Raw genomic sequence first — 19,928 nt, forward strand, 5'->3', positions numbered from 1 at the left:
AACTTGTTAGATAATGATTGGATTAGAAATAATGAACTTGTTAAAATTACCCTTGCCTGATTTTTAGAAAGAGTTCTCCTTGGTAGGCATGTTACAAAATGAGTGATCGTTTGAGAGATTGAAGACTTTTTTTTTTTTTTGTTCTCTCAATGATAGCAAGTTGGCTTAGGAGGGGTTTCAAATCGGGCCACTCATACAAATCATTGACAAGCATGAAGCATCTAATATTCTTTATCAATCCCAATTGTTAGATATACGAATAATGCAAGTTTTCTGAAGCAAATGCTTCTTAAATGATCTTAACAAGCAATGTTAACCTTGTATCCACATACCAATCTTTCTGAAGTTTTGTGTCATTGCTTTTAGTATGCGTCCCCAATTGCTGGAGGAAGCATCTGTTTCAGATTTTCAATGATGAGTTTATCTCATTTTTCTATAAAAATCAACTTCGACACCTGGACTAAGGTACTTAACCGAGTTTTTTTTTTAATGTTTTTCTAACTAGAGGGGGATTACGGGGACTCTGCATCAATATTGGTGCATCCTATGCTTCAATCTAGTACTGTTCAGCCAAATATGAACCCCTCCTAAATATTTTCCATCTTTTTCTCTCTCCCTATCTCTCTCAATTATTTGATTGTTGAAGTTATAAAAAAAAATTCTCGGCTATTACGAAACTTACTCAAAAGAATATATATTGTCAAAATCACTGAGTTGTTTATGAAATAAATTATGAGCATCACCTCTTCTTAAGAAAAGACAGAGATGAGTTGAGATGGTTTTAGATGAGTTGAATAAAATATTATTAGAATTTTATTTTTAATATTATTATTATTTTGGAGTTTGAAAAAGTTGAATTGTTTATTATATTTTGTGTTGAAATTTAGAAAAGTTGTAAGGATGAGTTGAGATGAGTTGATGTGAGTCTTGAATCCAAACAAGGGCTAATGTTTTATGGGGTTTTAGGAGAGAACAGAAAAAGTTAAATAAAAAATATCATAAAGTTAAAATATTGTTAGAATATAATTTTTTATATTATTTTTGTTTACAGATTTGAAAAAGTTGAATTGTCTTTTATTTTATGTTTAAAAGTTTAGAAAAATTGTAATGATTAGTTTGAAAATATCTGTATTTAAGTGATATTTGAGAATGAGATAAGATGAAAATTTTGAAATGCTTAGTTTTGAAAGTGGATGCCAACTTTTTACCATTTTCCTTTCACTGTACTTTCTCTTGTTTTGTGTTACCTTCTATGGTTAACAGTACATCAATTAAAAAAATAAAAAAATAACAATGTTCTCTCCACTCTCTTCTCATTTCTTTTTAAATGATAGAAAAAAAAAAAAAAATTGTAAATCTTCTTATTGACACATTCAACACGTTTTTCGTGTATAATCAACTGAGAAAAAAGATCTTGGTAATCTTAATTCTATTATAGAACTCTAAAAAATTTCAAATCTTCGCCCTATTTCTATTTTGTAGAATAGTTAGGTGGAATTCTTTCCATTCTCTCTCGGCTTCCTCTGAATTGTTTGATCCTCTCATTTTCATTTTCTTTTACCTACTTTCACGCTCAGTTTTTCTCCTACCCTTTTATTAAAACTAGCCAACTACTAAGATTATCAACATTTAAATATTCTACATCCGTGGCTGCTTTACAAATTTCATATTGACTATAGAGATTAAAGTACCTAAGAGCTATACCCAGGTCGAGGTTTCGACTTTTACATAATCGAGGAAATTGTCTTTCCTACTATTGGTAGTCCGTAATAAAAAAAGGACCATATTTATTTGAGAAAGTCTACTATGTCGCCTCACTATGACCGCTCAATTTGACCGGTCAAATTGGCGGTCAATTTTTTTTTTTTTTTTTTACTTAATGATTAAGGAAGTGATTTTAAATATATTGGTGTATTTTTTTTATTTTCTAAAAATATTTAAATGTATTAAAAAAATATAAAAAAGAAAAAGATAATCACTAAGTGGCACGCCCAACTGTAAGAGTAGGGCGGCACTATTTATTTTTGCCTACAAATTAAAGATCTTTGATTGCTAAGGGAAGTGTACCCCCACCTAAAACAAAAAGAAAAAGACTAGGGAGAGGCTACCAGCCGGATGGTGAAATTCTCTGTTTTACACCCACATGTAAAAATTGTAGCAAATTGAAGAATAGAATCATATGTAGAGAATCATCATTCACACAGTTCTTTCTTTCTTTCTCCTGCGTTTTCTCACTTCCCTCTCTCGATGGTAGGCCAAAACCCATTCCCTTGCCTCTCTCTCTCTCTCTCAATGGAGGCCTTTTCCGGGTTCTCTTCGCCCTGCCTTAAGACACCAGGTTTTCTTCGTAATTATACAAGGAAACATGGCGTGGGAATCATAAGGGCCTGTGTGGCTGTTGTGCAGCAGACCGAGAAGACCAAGGTTACATTCATCGGTAACCCCGCACTCACTAATGGTCTAAAATTATTTTGCTGAATTGAAATCGTTAAGGTTGTTGGATTTGAGTGGAAACAATCTTTCACCCATCACTCTCGATATTTTTGAAGGTTATAATTGAGGGAAATCCTCTGTTGGTTGCAAATACAATTGATGTATCTCACTTACCTGCTAATAGCGTGCCCACCACCTGTTAGTCTAAAGCACTCGACGGAGAGGAGAAAAAGGAGAGGGTGTAGGAGAGGAGAATCAAGAGAGGCACTGTGTAGACAAGAGAAAAGTAAAAAAATGAGAGGAAAATAAGAGAGGAGAAGGTGCGGGGAGAGTATAGAGAAAGGATGAGAATTGCTTTAGTAGATTAGCACCCACCATAAAATATATAAACCTCATATATGTCGAGATTATATTGGCCAGTGTAAATTGGGATTTCTCACCCGATCGGTTCTGAGTTTTTCCCTACTATCAAACTTCATGTACAAATTTCGTACCCCCACTTTGTGAACTACGCCTCAAACAATACATATATATTATTATTTGTAAAAGTTGCACTTCACTTTGATAAGGAATATGAATTCAAATTCCTTACAATTATCTATTACAAATATTTTTAGATAGATACAAAATGTAAATCTTACTATATCTATGTTATATAGGGGTGACAATATATGATACGACCTGTGAGTTTGACACTATCACGATACAAAATAATTAATGGATTTGAGTATGGTATAGATGAGTTTTGATCAAAATGGATTGACCTAATAAGACATGATTAATAAACGGGTCAATAGTGGCTCAACCTGCAAAACCCTCAATCAACCCATATAACATGAATAAATTCTATTTTCTAAATTTTCTAAATATTTAGTTTTATATGCAGGGGTGTAAACGGTCCGGTTTTAGACATATTTTATAACCGAACCGGTATATATTGGGTTTGAGATTTGAAGAACCGATACCGCACCAGTTACATCCCTAAATTGGTACTCCGATCCTATTTGGTCCAGTTTTTCTAGTATATTATATAGTATATATAATATAGTATATATATTATAATATATAATAATATAATGATGATATATTGTAGTATATTATAATATATATTAAATTGTATTATAGACTATAGTGATATATTATAGTATATTATAATTTTTTTTTTCTTCCAAAAAGGGGAAGTGGGGGTGACCAGCGTAGCTACCCTCCTTGGGTGTGACCATAGGAGCCCTTCTCCGCTGTGGAATGTCCGGTTTGAGCCATAACTATTGCCCAATGGGTGAGCCCCTCACCACAGCAGCACCAAGCTATCAACTGGTCCAAAACCCATCCCATAGACTTTTGGTTAGGCAGTTCTCCCGCAAGCGGTTTCGACTTACGCCCAACTCAAACTCCTAATCTCAAGACTATGGAATACCAGCTCGTACCAACTAATCTACCACCTTGGTGGTTTGATATTATAATATATAGTGATATAGTATTAGTATAACTACTAATACAATAGACTATAGTGATAATATATAGTTATTTTATATAGGATTTTAAAATTTATTATATAATACAAAATTATTTTATATATAATTATATATTATATATAATTTAATTATATACATTATATATTAAAATTATATATAATATAAAAATATTTTATACAATATAAAAAATTAAAATATATATATGAACCGGTCTGGTCTGGTGTTAGAAAAATGAAAACCGAAAGCAGATTGATTTTGACCAATGTTAAGAAAAATGGAACTAGTACCGGATCGAACCAGACTCGATACTGGACCAAACGCACCAGTTAGGTTCTGTCCGGTCCAATTTACTGGTTCACCAATTTTTTTTCAACCTAGTTATATGTCTTTCGTTGTTGTTGGAAATATATAATATTACTATTAGTATATTAGTATTTGACTACATTATATCTCAAACTATTAAATTTTTTTTTGTTAATATGTAATTTTATTTTATGAAAATATTATTTTTCTCATATATTATTGGTTTGGATATTAATAATAAAATATTTTATCATGAATCTAGTAGTGATTGTAATTTATTTATATAATTATTCTCGTATTATATATGAAATTATATTAATTGAGTTAAAAAAATCAATATATGGGTCAACTCAATTTATTTATATGAAACATGTTAAGTGGATTAAATGGACTGAAACAGATTAAATGGGTGGTGTCTAGATTAACTCAATAAAAGTTAATTACTAAACGAGTTAAGCGGGTCATGTCGTGTTACACATTAATTAAACGGGTTGGGTTCGAGTTTCTCCATATAGCCTAACACTTATGACTTAACACAACTTACGAATACAAATTATCAACTCTAATGTTATACTATATCTATCTCGCTACAAATTGAACTACTGAACCCCTTCTCGGCATTATCTTCTTCCATAACATTCACCTCGCTCGTCACAACTGAGCCCTTTTCCGTGACATTAACCGATTGACATTCACCACGACCCCCTCCCAGCGACACGTGAAGCCACCGTGAAACATCTCCTCCTCGACGACAACCACAAAAACCCTTAATGACAGCGCTCGTTTTAATTTTTGTGGTTTATCTCTTCTCCTAACTCTCTCATAATTTTGACCATTGTTTGATAAATTATGTATTAGATTGGTAGATGAAATGTATGAACTTTTGATACATTGGTATGAAGTTAAGTAGTAGTTGGAAATGTATGGATTTTATGATAGAAATTCAATTTGACAAATTATGTATTAGGTTGATAGATGGAAATGTATGAACTTTTGATACATTTGTATGAACTTATGAAGTTATGTAGTTGCTAGAAATGTATGGATTTTTAATAAAATTTAGTTTGACAGATTCTGAAGTTAATTTAGGTTGATAGATGGATTTTATGTATTTTGATATAGAGATTGTTGGAAATTATGAAAATGAAAATAAAAAGTATTTTAAAAATAATTAATTAATGCATTAAAAAGTATATACAAAAATTAAAAAAATAATATCATTTTATTATTATAGATAGTAAGATAACTAATCCAATGTGAAGTCTAAATTTTGAGTGATTAGGCCTAAGGCAAAAAGTGGCATATTAGCCAAATTTTGGCTAAAACTTTGCCAAAGCCAATGAGAGTGCTCTTACTCCATATACTTTTAACTTTAATTAAACTAATGATTTTGTAAATAAACCATTAATAGTATGTTATTTTATCAATGTATTTATAGATGTGATTGTTTTTATTAAAATTGAAGGTGAGTTCAAAATTAAAATATACGGACTAAGACTTTTAAAGAAGCAAATCATAGGTTTATTTTATGAGAAGTGCTACATCCATAAAAAAGATTTCACAAAAATAAACTCACAAATCGATATGGTTTGGTGTGATTCATTAGATCTACTTTTATAATTAAAAATAACTTTACAATTCAACATACTATATCCCATGCGAGTAATGATACACGTAGAACCTTTTATACAACCATGTTTTAAAATAGAGAAATTCTACTAATCATCTTTACACCACACATGATTTTTTTTTTCCTTAGCAAGTATTTGGTATATGAATAATGAGTAGAAAAATTTAATTAGTTTAGTAGGAATAAAAAAATAAAATAAAAATAAGTGTGGTCATATCTGATATATGATATGATGAGCAGCAAAACTCTTTAAAATAAGAATATTTATGTAAAGTGATATTATTTTTATAATTATTTTACAAAAGAGTAGTTCTACTCATCTGCCCCTTAAGTCTCCAACACCACACACCGATGATGTGGCATTTTTCTTTAATTTTTTTTCTTACAGTAAAACGCATGTTTTACCCCCAAATAATCTGATTCGAATTTCTTCCTTCCCCCACATTCTTCCTCCATGCCTTCACCCCTCTGCTTGCCTTGCAGTACGTCTGCTATAGTCTGGTGTCGCCGACGACACCAATCAACGAAAGAAACTCACACCCAGGTTCTCTCTCTCTATGGAAATCTCTCTCTAAAAATTTTCAATAAAATGCCCAAATTAGTGGTTGCATTTTGGGTCACACTCGCTCGATGGCTAAGTTTGTATTTCTTTATACATGGCTGAGTTCTTTTTGAACATGGTAGATTTTATATGGCCCAACTCTGTCTTTTTTGTTTGGGTTTTCCTCAAATACAAAGTAATGTAATTTATGTGTATGTACATGGCTGAGTTGTAGCTCTATATAGAAGGATTGTATTTTTTTTTCTCTCTGGAATCTGGAAGTTAGACATGTTTGGGTTTTCTTCAAATACAAAGTAATGTAATTTATTTATTTGTACATGGTTGAGTTGTAGCTCTATATAGAAGGATTTGATTTTTTCTCTCTGGAATATGGAAACTGGACATGTTTGGGGTTTCTCTACAATATGAGTCGTAGCTCTATTTGTTTGATGCTTGAGATACTGGCTACCACTCTCATATCGTGTTCAGTGGACATGTGACTTATTTTAGACACATATATACCTTGTTACAAGAATCTGCAGTGAAAGAGGTACCACAAAGTTGTTAAATTTGTGGATTAAGCTACCAACTTTTGACCCCATTTTATACCAATCTGTCACTCATCTTAAATTATCATCTAGATCTTGTTTGTAGTTATTATTGAAAGCATTAAAACCTGTGTTTTGTGTTAATTATAGTGTACTCAGCACATAAGATATTCACCTTAATGCTAGTAGTCGTATTGTGCATCAATTAGATTTGTGAAGGTGTCATGCTAGTCAAAGGATGCTTGATTTAAATGACAGAGTAGGTATTCGAATGAATAAGAATTTCAGCGCACTTGTTGTTGATGCTGGGGAGTTCGAGAATCTTGATTTTCAAGAAAAAAAATTGTCAAAATTTCATTGACAAAGCCAGACACTTAAGTTGAGAGGATGATGTTGATGAACGATGGCTTTCTTTATGTGATTGATGTGGATGGGGAGTTGTGAATTATAAATGTGTTTTGAGCTGACGCACGAAGTTGAGCAGCATATGAGTATTTCGGAGATGTTATCACATTCGATACGACATACCTAATAAATAGATACGGCATGTTATTTGCTTCCTTTGTTGGTGTAAACCATCATGAGCATTCTATTCTGTTAGGGGCTGACTTGATTTCAATCGAGGACATAAGTACTTTTGTGTGGTTGTTTCGAGCATGGTTTCCAGACACTTGCTATAGATATTGTCTATGGCATATAATGTCGAAACTACCTGAGAAATTGATATCTCACTCCCAATTCAATGCAGGGCTGAAGACTTCCATCCAGAGTGCCTTATATGATTCACAGACATATGTAGAATTTGAGGAGAAATGAAGGCAACTTATTTAGAAGTATGACCTTGGTAATAATGCATGGATGCAAGAGTTGTACAACGAGAGGTCATTCTGAGTACCGGCTTACTTAAAGGATATGTTTTGGGCTGATATGAGTACTATCTAGTGGTCTGAAAGTATGAATGCTTTCTTCGATGGGTTTGTGCATTCTGGTACGACACTAAAAGAATTCGTCTATCAATTTGACAATGTACTGAGGAAGAAGGTGAAAGTCGAGACGATAATTGATTTCAATTCCTACAACCAAACCATCCCATGTTCATCCCCATTTCGCATTGAGAAGCAGTTTCAAGCGTTATATGCAAATGCGAAGTTTAAAGAGGTCTAAAGAGGTGTGATGGATGATTTTATGTAATTACATACTTATCAGCAAGTAGGATTGCATATCCACCTTCGTTGTTTTGGTTGAAATTACCGTCGATGATGACCATGTCAAAAGCATCAAGTACTCAATTTACTATAACGAGAAGAAGTGTAAAGTGAAATGTACATGTGCATTATTTGAGATGAAGGGGATTCCCTGTAGGCATGCATTGAAAGTTTGTCAGATGAAGAAAATTCATGTGTTACCAGAGAAGTACATCTTGGATTGATGGAGGTAGAACTTAAAGAGGAAATACACAATGGTCAAAAGTAGTTAGATGACGTGGCACAATACGGACTCACAGAGGTATGAACTTGTGGTGAAACGATGTCTAAAATTAGCAACCTGTGTATTCCCAAGTGATGACCATGTTAATGCATTCATGTGCATTTTGTATGATTTTGAAAATCAATTTAAAGGATTAAAACTTGAGTCCGGTTCAACCAAGATAAAAGAGAATGTGGTCACGGACAAGGGTAAGAAAATATTAAGCCTAAACGTTGTCCAAGGGAAAGGGAGGTAGCCAAAGAAAAGAAAGGTTCCGCCTGTGGACAAGGTTGTGACTAAGAGAAAGAAGAAACGAGTAATAAATCTTTTTTCATATTTATTCTATATTGCTTCTCCCTGCATGCATATTCCTTTCTAATGTATGTGTATTTTTTTGTTTAAAATTTAGACTTATAGAAAAATATTTGATGATGAATCACAGCAGAGTGAGGTATCAAAAGCTCAACTTGGTGCTAGCATTGATGATTTTGTTGTTGAAATACAATGTAGTATTGTCACACAACCAACGCCATCGGACAATGAGGAGGTGTGAGGTCATGGTTGTAACTGAGTAATTTGTTGAATTTTGGGTGTTGTAATGAAATATACTGTGGGTGTGAGACTCTTTAATGCAAAACGTATAATTTATTACAAAGAATGTTGTTTGCAAGTTGTAGGTTGTTGTATTTTGGGGCTTGTGATGAAATATGTTGTGGGTGTAAGAATCTTTAATGTAACTTGTATTGTAAAGAATGTTGTTTGCTAGTTGGAGCTTGTGATTTGTTATAGCTAAGAAGTTCATTGAGGATTTTTCTTTTGTTGGTGTAATAGGCAGCGGGATACTATGAATTATTTATGTTGTGTTGTGTTGTATTGGTGTAATAGGCAGGAGAATTTATATTGTGTTAGTGTAATAGGCTGAGAAGTTCAAGATTTATGAAATATTTCAACAAAGATCATGTATATAAGTGCTATGAATGGAGATCATGTGTATATTTCAATGTATATAAGTGCTATGAATATTTCTGTTGCGTTGGTTTAACTTGATGTATGCTGCTATTCGAGATTTACATAAAAAAAATTGAAGGCCTATTACTATTGCCTATAGGGCTGTAATTGAGCACAGTCGAGCCGATCTTTGGCTTGCTGAGCTCGGCTCGACTCAAAATGCTCGAGCTCAATCTCGAGCTCGAGATTTTTTTTTATTCTTTGTTCGAGCTTGACTCGTTAAGCTAAACTCTCAACTCGAGTTTGAGTTCGGGCTCGTCCCACAAACGAGTTCGAGTCGAGCCCAGCCGAGCTTGAGCTCAAACTGTTTATTTTTTTATTTTTTGAATAAGATTTAATAATTAATAAATTAAATAAAAAAATCTAATATTGAATTTATACAATTAAGAAGTAGAATATCTATTGAATTATAAAATTTATAAATAATTAATATCTAACTAGTTGATATTTATTCAAAATAACAATATATTATATGCATACAAATATTATTAATACATACACTTAATATGATAGCAAATATCTATTTCATATATGATTATCACATATTAGTATATGAAATTATTAAATTTTATCTATTAATTATTATACAAATTATAAAATATTCTTATGAATTATATTCAGTATATAGACATAAGTAATTAGATTACATATTATATATTTAATTTTAAAATTGGTATGCTTATATTATTAGTTACTACATATGTACACTATTATTAATACTGTACCGTACCGGCCGGTATTTGCCGTACCGGCCACTAGGCCAGTACAGGTACTATATATATTTCGTACCGGCCTAAATATTGAACGTACCGGCCGGTACCGGCCAATATTTCGGCCTGTACCGGCCTGTGTACCGACCGATATTTCGGTCTTAATTTTTTTTTTTCATTTTTTCACACTACAAGCTCATTTTTTTACACCAAATTCAAACTAGACTATTTATAATTTATATATATGTATATCTATTTATATATAATTTATCCATCTATAGACTATTATTTTGAAATATAATTTATATACATATATTTATATATATAATTTATTTATATATCGACTATCTCGAAACGGTACATGAAACGGTACCGGTATCGAAATATTTCGTTCCAGTGCCTTGACCGGTACGGCATCTGGTACGGTATTCAAAACATTGCATATGTATATATGTGTGTGTGTGTGTGTGTGTATACATAGGTGTATGTATATATTTATCAATATATGAATGAGTTTTAATTGAGTCGGCTAACGAGTTGACTCGAACATAAACGAGCGAGCTTTAATGAGTTTTAGCCGAGTCGAGTTGAGTTTTGTTGGGCATGTGTCATCTACAATTCGAGCAAGTATTTGCTTTCACGAACGAGTCTTTTTTTTTCACGAGTCGAGTTCGATTCAAATTTAATTGAGTGAGTACTGAGCGGGTTATCGAACAAACTGATTCATTTACAGTCCTAATTGCCTGAGAATAACCATGCCATTATGGAAAAATGAAGACTATTAATTGCACTAATTACTAGAAAATGAAGAATATTAATGGAGCATAACCACATAATCAAATTATCAATCTCCACCATATACATAGGCCGAATCATCGATTTACAATTAACAGTAACACGATACCTCTATAGTCCAAACCAACAAAAACTATTACAATTGATAACACCCAATATATACACAATAATATACGTGCACATTTATTCTCTACAATCTGCTTTTTAATTTTCTCATCTTGCTTGTGAAGAGCATTCTCTCTCTCAATTAGTTTATTTTTCTTTTTCTAAACTTCATACTCGTGCAACAATAAGTTATCCTCCTGTTTTCAAACTGCATTTTCTCTTGTGAGAATTTTCTTCTATACCAGTTGAAGTATATCTACCCATATGAAGAATTGACATCTTGCTCCTCTATGCATACAATTTGAGAATTTCAAACGTTAAATATGACAAGTTAAAAAGCAATACAAATATATATATATAATATGCTTTATCATGTTATACTTCGAGCATGCATAAAATTTTCTTTCAAAATTTTTGTTAGTTTGAGAGGTTTTTAGTGGAGCTTTCAGGCCACACCAACATGTTAGTGATTCCATTTGAAACATATCAACTACATATGATGATTGACTTGATGTCACAGGTGATCTAAATGAAACAATGAGTATATTTAATGCCACAGACTTCCAAGATAACTTTTTAAATGTATATGACCCCTTGTTGAGAAATGCAACCATAAATGAGGACTTATAATTTGAAAAACATAACTATATGAGTGTGAGATGGAACATCGATGAGTGAAACCTATCTACAACAATAAATAGAAAATGGGAAGCAAAGAATACAAGAAGAAACATTAACATAAATTCATAATAACCCACCCCACCTCCCTGTAAAAAAATAAAAGAAAAAAAAATAAAGAAAGAAGAACAAAAGCTGGCTTGCACACCTACTCCTAGAAAGTTGAATGAACTAAACAAGAATGCCTTTCAAAATTGAAACCTACAAGCATTCAAATATGCATCAAAATATAATATAACCTCGCTACATGATTTCAGTAGCCACTAGATCTATAGAAAAATGATAGGATAGCATTCTTTGGGTAATTGGCTGGAACTTAGACCTCAATTTCTGTTTTTTCAATCAAAATATAATTTAGGAGTCTTGTTGCCTAATCTCTTTAACAAGTTTTAGGCCCCTTACATCTTTGCATAAGACTATTGATTTGAAAATTTTAGGAATTTGCATAAGACTATTTTGATGAAAATTCTAGGAATTTGAATAAGGCGCTTGATTTGAAAATTTTAGGCCCCTAACAATAAAAAATAGTCTATTCTTTTTTATGGCTTTGTTTTTTCTATTTTTTATCACAGTGGGCCTCCAAACTAGAACACGTACGTGGACATACACAATGGGAAACATGCACTAATCACATTTTTGTTTGACATTAACAACATAACAATATGAAAAATGCACATAATCGAAGAAAAATTGAAAGGATTAAAAAAGTGACAACTTGAATGGGCAGCTAAATATGTGCAAACTAACAGCTTAAAACTTGCTGCATATAATATGGAAGTTAGCTTTTACTCTAATGGGCACAAACATGGACACATACAATGTTCATTTGGCTCAGTAATTCTCTCAAACAGTTGACTGGCACAACCAAAAACATCGAAACATTTGACCAATGATTTAGAGAATATAGTTTCCATACAACGCAACTCAGTGTAGAAAACCCACTTGTGCAACTCAGTGTAGAAAACCCACACAACGTCACTATACTGGGGCGGCCGAAAACTTACCATGATGGAGGCGATTGACCGTATGTCTTCGACTCAGAGATCTGGATGCAGTAATTTCCTCCAAATTACTATCAACTCACAGATTGGGGACGCAAGCACAGATTGGGGGTACGAGAGGGAAGTTCTTGTTGCGAGAGAGGGATGGCTACGAAAGTGAGAGAGGGAGAGAGGGTAGTCAGGCGGTAGGAGAAGTGACATAGTAGTGAGGGTTTTTCCTAGGGTAAGAGACTGAAAATGAATTTTGGGTTTAGAGAGGACGAATGAGAAGACAAGAGGGAAATGGAAGGGATCAAAGGTTTCTTAAGCATGGGTTTTTCCAAATGAAGGAGAAGACGAGAGGGAAAGGGAAGGCATCAAAGGTTTCTTACGCATGGACTTTTTCAAATGAAGGAGATGATGAGAGTTTTTCTTTTTCTCTGGAGAAGGCGTTCTCAACCTTTACATTTTTGGAGTTAGTGTCAAACCGTGATGTGGTGGCCGGACTGGATTCGCTATGTCACGGTGTATGGTGTTAGATTAATAGACCGATTTAAAAGTAAATTTTTTTTTTTAAAAAAAGTATCTCCCATTTAAAATATAAATATATAAAATATGAATAATGCTACACTAACCAAACAAACCCATCGACGGTGGGTAGCGAACGTGTAAATTATTCATAAAAGATTATAAAAATAGTTCTACGTCTATAATTTTTTTTTAGCGCAAAACCTAGCAATTGTACCTTTTTACGGCACATAAAAAAACAAAGCATGTGTCGCTCTCTAATTGGCTCCCATTTGTTGTTATCTCCCTCCGTTTCGGCGCCTGAAAAACCTACGCCCTCTTTTAAAATCCGAACATAGCACTATTCAATCGTTCTTACTGTCCCCATCAGATCATCCTAGTCTCAGTTCTAACCACTTTAAACCAAAGATTACCATTAAAACAATGCCCAAGTACTTCAACTTCGTAGCCACCTGGAATTGGTGGTTCCGCTACGCCTTCTCACACGCCGGCCTCAAGTCCACCATCACCGACCTCGGCGACGGCACCGTCATCCACTGCTGGCTCCCCAAGGCCCACACTCACTCCAAGCCCAATCTCCTCCTCATCCATGGCCTCGGCGCCAACGCAATGTGGCATTGGGGTCATTTCATCTCCTCTCTCATCCCTCATTTCAACGTCTACGTCCCCGACCTAGTCTTCTTCGGGATTCCTACACGACCCGCCCCGACCGCTCCGAGGCCTTCCAGGCACGCTGCTTAATGGCCCTCATGGAAGCACAGGGGGTGGTAAAGACGATGAGCATCGCCGGTATCAGCTACGGCGGGTTCGTGGCGTACAGTATGGCGGCTCAGTTTAGGGAGAGGGTGGAGCGGGTGGTGCTTTGCTGCGCTGGGGTGTGCATGGAGGATAAGGACTTGGAGGAGGGTATGTTCCTGGTGAGGAGCTTGGATGAGGCCGTTACCGTCCTGCTGCCGCGGAGTCCCGAGAAGATGAGGGAGTTGATGCGCCTCACGTTTGTTAAGCCCACTTACAAGGCCGTGCCCTCTTGCTTTCTCAACGATTTCATCCATGTAAGTGGTCTTTGGCATTTGCTTTGACATGGTTGGACGATTAGTTTTTTATATTGAGACTTGGGGGGATTGATTAGAATTGGAATTTGTATCTCGGGATTACTTCAACGTTGGTTCAAATTTTAATTAAGCGAAGAACAAATAAGAGCGGAAAATTATATTATTTTCCACTGTTTGTTTTACAAAGAGAAATTAAAGAAAATAGCTGTGTTTACAGTTAACTCTCAATCTCTCTCTCTCTCTCTCTCTATCAAACTCATCTGTTCTGGAGAGGAAACCCGACAATGACACATTCGCTCTTTCTTTTCTTCTCTCTACCATTATAAACCAAACACTGAAAAGGAGATAAATCTTGAAAAAGATTATCTTCTTTCCTTTCTATGGTTTGGTTTATTCGATAAAAAGCTAGCTAGCTGAGACAATTGAAGTTGAGAGGAGATCTCAGATGGGTGAAGGCCTGAAGTGTAAACAATGTATTTGTCTATTTATTTCTCTCTTTTTTCCCTCAAGGGTTACAATGTCAAGGATTGGGAATTGTTCGTGCAATATATCCAAAGTCTAAGATTAAAATCGACGGATCTAGGTTAAGCATTTTTCAGATAATTTTTTGACAGTCCTTTCCAGACCGCATAAGCTGTTCAAGACTGCGCTAGCTTCTTAGGTATAACTTGCTGAAGTAGTTGTTAATATTTTTGGGGGTTGCGTAAACTCTGATCCTGTGATGCTAACTGTCCTGATTTTCCCAGTTACTTCATCATGGGGTCGACGATTCATATTGAGTTTTAGTTAATATTTGTTTTGGAAATTGCTTTTTATCGCTTGCAGATAATGTGTACAGAACACTTTCAAGAGAAGAAGGAATTGGTTGAAGCATTACACCATGGTAGAAAGCTCTCTGATCTTCCCAATATAACCCAGGTTATATATTCACCATTACCTTTTAGTTTTCTGTACATGTTGACTTTTCAAGTTAGCCTTCCCTCTTTAGCAGTCTTCCTGGGTATGTATGCATATAAAGGCATATGATCTTCTCCTTGCTACATACAGCCTACACTGATAATCTGGGGTGAGCAAGACCGGGTATTCCCACTGGAATTGGCACACAGATTGAAGAGGTAAATCTGATCAACTTAAAACGTTCAACATTAATATCAACTTTATTTCGGCTTTCTCAAACTATATGAACAACTTTGGAGCATAATTAGGTGGTCGGTTTGAATTGAGAGATGCGTTGAGATCAATAATGTCACTATTATTTATAAATTTCAACTCACAAATTATCTCAATATTATTTACAAACCATTTCAATTCATTTCATCTTATCTATGAAATCCAAACGGATAATCTTCAAACTCGTCAGTTGCTTTTAAGGTTTTGCATTGTGGATAATTTACCCCTGTGATACAGGCATCTGGGTGAGAATGCACAACTAGTAATCCTAAAGAATGCAGGGCACGCAATCAATGGTGAGAAACCCAAAGAGATGTGCAAGCACATGAAATCTTTCCTCATTGACCGGCCACTTCCTTCACGGAAGCATTTTGTCAAATCACAGCAATGACCACAAGGTGGAGTACTGTAATTGGTATGATATAGAAAAAGATGTAGATAAGTGTTTATCAATGCAGAGAAAAGCACCAACATTGTCCATCACTGCTAAGGAAGCTGGCCTTAGTAACCTGATTTCACTTCATTTACTAAGGACATGCATATCAACCCCTGGCTTGAGATTTCATGTTGAAAATCATGAAAAAGACACATTATCAGCTGCATCTAAAAAATATGTACACAATAAGTGGACGATATACTGGCTGGTGGTTATCACTTTCTACATTGGTACTGAACTTTCTGTAGAATATATATCTCAAAAATAATTAGCATTAGGAACTTTAAGAGTTTAGTGTTCATATTTTAAAGTTTTAGAATTTTTTAATTGTGTAAATAGAGGGTTTAAAAGCTATTTTTATAGCCATCCTGACCAAAATGCACATTATTTTGATACACTTATAACTATTTTTTACAATTTTTATTTAACCATGTTTTAAATAAAGGATACTTTTGTAAAGTAACTTATAGAAGTAGGAAAATACTACTCCCACCTACAAAACCTACCGACAAAACCCACCGATTGGTTTTTTTTACTTAATGGTTACTGAAGTGTTTTTTAATAAATTTGAGATTTTTTTTTTGTATTTTTAAAAATGTTTAAAGGTTTTAAAAAATGTTTGAAAAAAAAACAAAAAAAAAAAAAAATTGCCGTTCGGTGAAGGTCTTCGATATGTGAGTGTAGTAGCATCACCCTATAGAAGTAACATCACTTTACAGAAATACCCTCGTATTAATACATGATTGTATAAAGTTGTAAAAAATAGTTGTACATGTATCATTATTTTTATTTTTATATATATAAAAAATGATTCTCATGTTCAAATAATGAAAAACAAAATACATATGTCAATTAAATTTGAAAGATGGTTAGATCAAGTGGAGGGACTTAAAAAGAAAAGGATTCACGGTTTACAACTTTGGAGATGAAAAACATTTTACAGAACTATGAGTTATTTTAACAGAAATGTTAGGTACACGATCCCTGTTTATAGACCCCTAATGTAATTTGTCAGCTCTTTTTAGATAGTGAAAATATTTCATCTCATCATTATAATTTTATCAAATTCTTACAAAAAATATAATAAACAATTCAACTTTTTCAAATCTCAAAATAATAATAATATTAAAAAATAATATTCTAACAATATTTTATTTAACTTTCAACTTTCATATAAAATCACGTCATCTCATTTAAGTATCCAAATCATACCTTAGAATTCACCTGAACGGTACAAATATTATTCACGTGAAAGTTCTTTTACGTAGAGATCCTTTGCTCCTAATATTAATGTATTTTTTCTTATTTTTTACTTTAATCAGTTTTTACACATTTTTAAATATTTTTTAAAAATAAAAAAAATATTAATTCACTAATAATTACTTTCTTAATAATTAAATAAAATTAAAAATTCAATGGCCATGACTTTCATCAATTACTTTTATCGGCTATACTGTCAAAATGCAGCGGTAAGCTAGGTTTGCTCTCCCTCCGAAGATGAGTCTCTTCCTCTGCGTAGTCTCCTCCTTTAATACCCACCTAACACATCATTTTCACCTGCCTTTCATCACCATCTATACCCCACCTCCTACCAATTCCGAAACCACCAATTAACTTCCATCTAACAATGTCAACGGAGAAAGAAAACGCAAGTGTTGAATCATTCATCGAACAAACAAAAGCTCTAACATGGGATGACATCATATTTGAGCTCGAGTAAGAAACATCTGCAAAAAATTCAAACCAAGCACTAATTGGTAAGTTCGTCTCTTCCAAAAACCTGAACAAACATACTTTTCACTCTACAATCCGTGAGGTATGGAGCTTTATTCATAATCTCACCATTGAAGACTTATGAACCAACATTTTCTTATTCACTTTTCCATCATCAATCGAGAAAAATAGAGTTTTTTTCCCAAAGACCCTAGAACTTCAAGGGATTCCATATGGTGCTCAAATAATGGCCTTCAGGCCTCAATCTTCAAGAAATAGACTTTACACACTCTGCCTTTTGGATTCATATATATGTGCTACCTTTCAGAATGATGACTGAAGGCAATGTTGCAAAAATAGGAAAAGTTCTGGGTCTTTTACTTGAAATAGATCAAGCATTTCTTTCTAGCAATGGGGTAAAACAATTTCTCAGGATTAGAGTAGAAATCAATACGGAAAAGCCTCTTTATGAAGGGTTCATCTTACCCCGACCCAAAAAGCAACCTACAAAGGTTAGCTTCAAATATGAAAGGCTTTTAGAATTCCGATATAGATGTGGACGGCTTGGTCATCTTCAACAGACATGCCACATTTACATCAGCCCAGTTGATGAGTCTTTCTTCAGTCCTTGGATGAGAGTGGAACCCCAAGACTCAAGAAGACAGTCTCAATTTGAAGAAACCCAAAGAGATTTACAACATCAAAGCTCCCAGGTTTTACCATTGTTAGAACAAATGAATCACATCCCGTCTTCCCTCCCGCCAGTACACATCAAAGAACCATCCAACTATCCTTCCCACGATGGTTCAAGAACTTTCGATTTAGCAAAAAAGAGCACCAAGTTGAATATCTAGGTAAAGGAAAAGCCATCATCATCAATGTGGAAGAAGGCCAAAAGAAGGAATTCTACATTAAAAAAAAAAGCTCTTCTATACAAAGTTATGGTAAAGAAACCCTAAATGTGTACTGTTCATCCAGAAGCACTTCGTAAGGAACTATGCAAGCAGATCAAATCACCACATGGCAACGATCCAAGTTCCCACACAAAGTCATCGGATCTAATTAAGTAAGTAGTCAAACCATCAACATCAACAAAATGATTCCTGACCCTCCCCCCCCCCCCCCCCCCCCAGTTTTGTCTGTTGACGAGTCCCCCTTCCCTCCAAGTGTCCAACTCGATCCCAAATAAGCCAGTGCTTGGTTTAGGAAAACTCCCATAATGCCCGTCTGGCCTCTCCTTTCAATCCTGTGAGGCTTACACTCCCGAACTCAGATAACAAATCCATTAGCCTCTTTCTGATGAACCTAAGCCCAAGACATCCCTCATCAAACAATTCATCTCTCAGTTCAAAGACAAAAAAGGCTCATCAGAATTTCAAAATCATAGCCATACCATATCCTTACTGGTTAGCCCTTCGGGTAAGGCCTGTTTTGCCTTTAACACTATACAGCTGAGCCCAACACACATTTTCTCCCCAGCCCATCAAACACACCCAACCCACTCTGACCCCCAGATCGTCTCTTCTTCCTCGATACAAACCCTAACAAAAAACAAAATGGCCTCCTCTGTCTCAGCGCATCAATGCCCAACCTCTTTCTAAAATGGATTATAAAGAAGAGGAAAAACTCATTAGAAGAGAATAGCTCATTCCTCAATCCTCACAAAAAAAAAATGCCTGCTAAGCATTACAATTCCTGTGACTATTGAAGAGGAAAATGGTGTCCCAAAGGAAGGAGAAAGGGTTGCCAATCCGAGAGCCTTTCCAGTACAAAGCAAAGCAACCCAGCAACCAAAGAAAGAACGGATTCAAAGAAAACAACCGAAAAGGAGCTCAACAATATTAAGATACGCACCATATCAAAATCATAATTTGAAGACTACGGGTAATAACATCCAGTCTCAAACTATAAATCTATTTCCTATGAATCCAATGACTGATGTGGCAGGGTCTTCACTGCCACCAGAGGAACCATGAGGCTACTAGTTTGGAATTGCTGAGGTATTGCTCGACCTTTCGCAATCATATCACTTGGGGCTAATATCAGGATTATATTAGCCCTGATATTTCTTAGCTTCTAACAAATATTAGCCCTGATATCAGAATGTTTATTAACTTCTAATGGCTGTGCACGTATTGTTAATATGTTAGGTTATGCATATTTTGTGTATTCTCCTCCTACTAGAAAATGAGGGAGCCTTTTGCTTCTGTATCGACTTGAAGTTAATATAGAAATTGTACATATTTCTAGTAATATTATCTCTGTTTTGTTGTATTCTGATCCTAGTCACTTGTCGTGGCTCCTCAACTTGGTTTACTATCTTTGCCCTATACAGAAAAAAATAATTATTTTAGGA

General features: G+C 34.4%; 1 pseudogene; it reads left to right on the top strand.

The window, feature by feature from the left end:
- The first annotated feature begins 13,525 nt into the window (after nt 1–13,525).
- Nucleotides 13,526–16,150, top strand: LOC121252959 (annotated as a pseudogene).
- Nucleotides 16,151–19,928: the final 3,778 nt, after the last annotated feature.

Source organism: Juglans microcarpa x Juglans regia, chromosome 2S (assembly GCF_004785595.1).
Source record: "Juglans microcarpa x Juglans regia isolate MS1-56 chromosome 2S, Jm3101_v1.0, whole genome shotgun sequence".
NCBI lineage: Eukaryota > Viridiplantae > Streptophyta > Magnoliopsida > Fagales > Juglandaceae > Juglans > Juglans microcarpa x Juglans regia.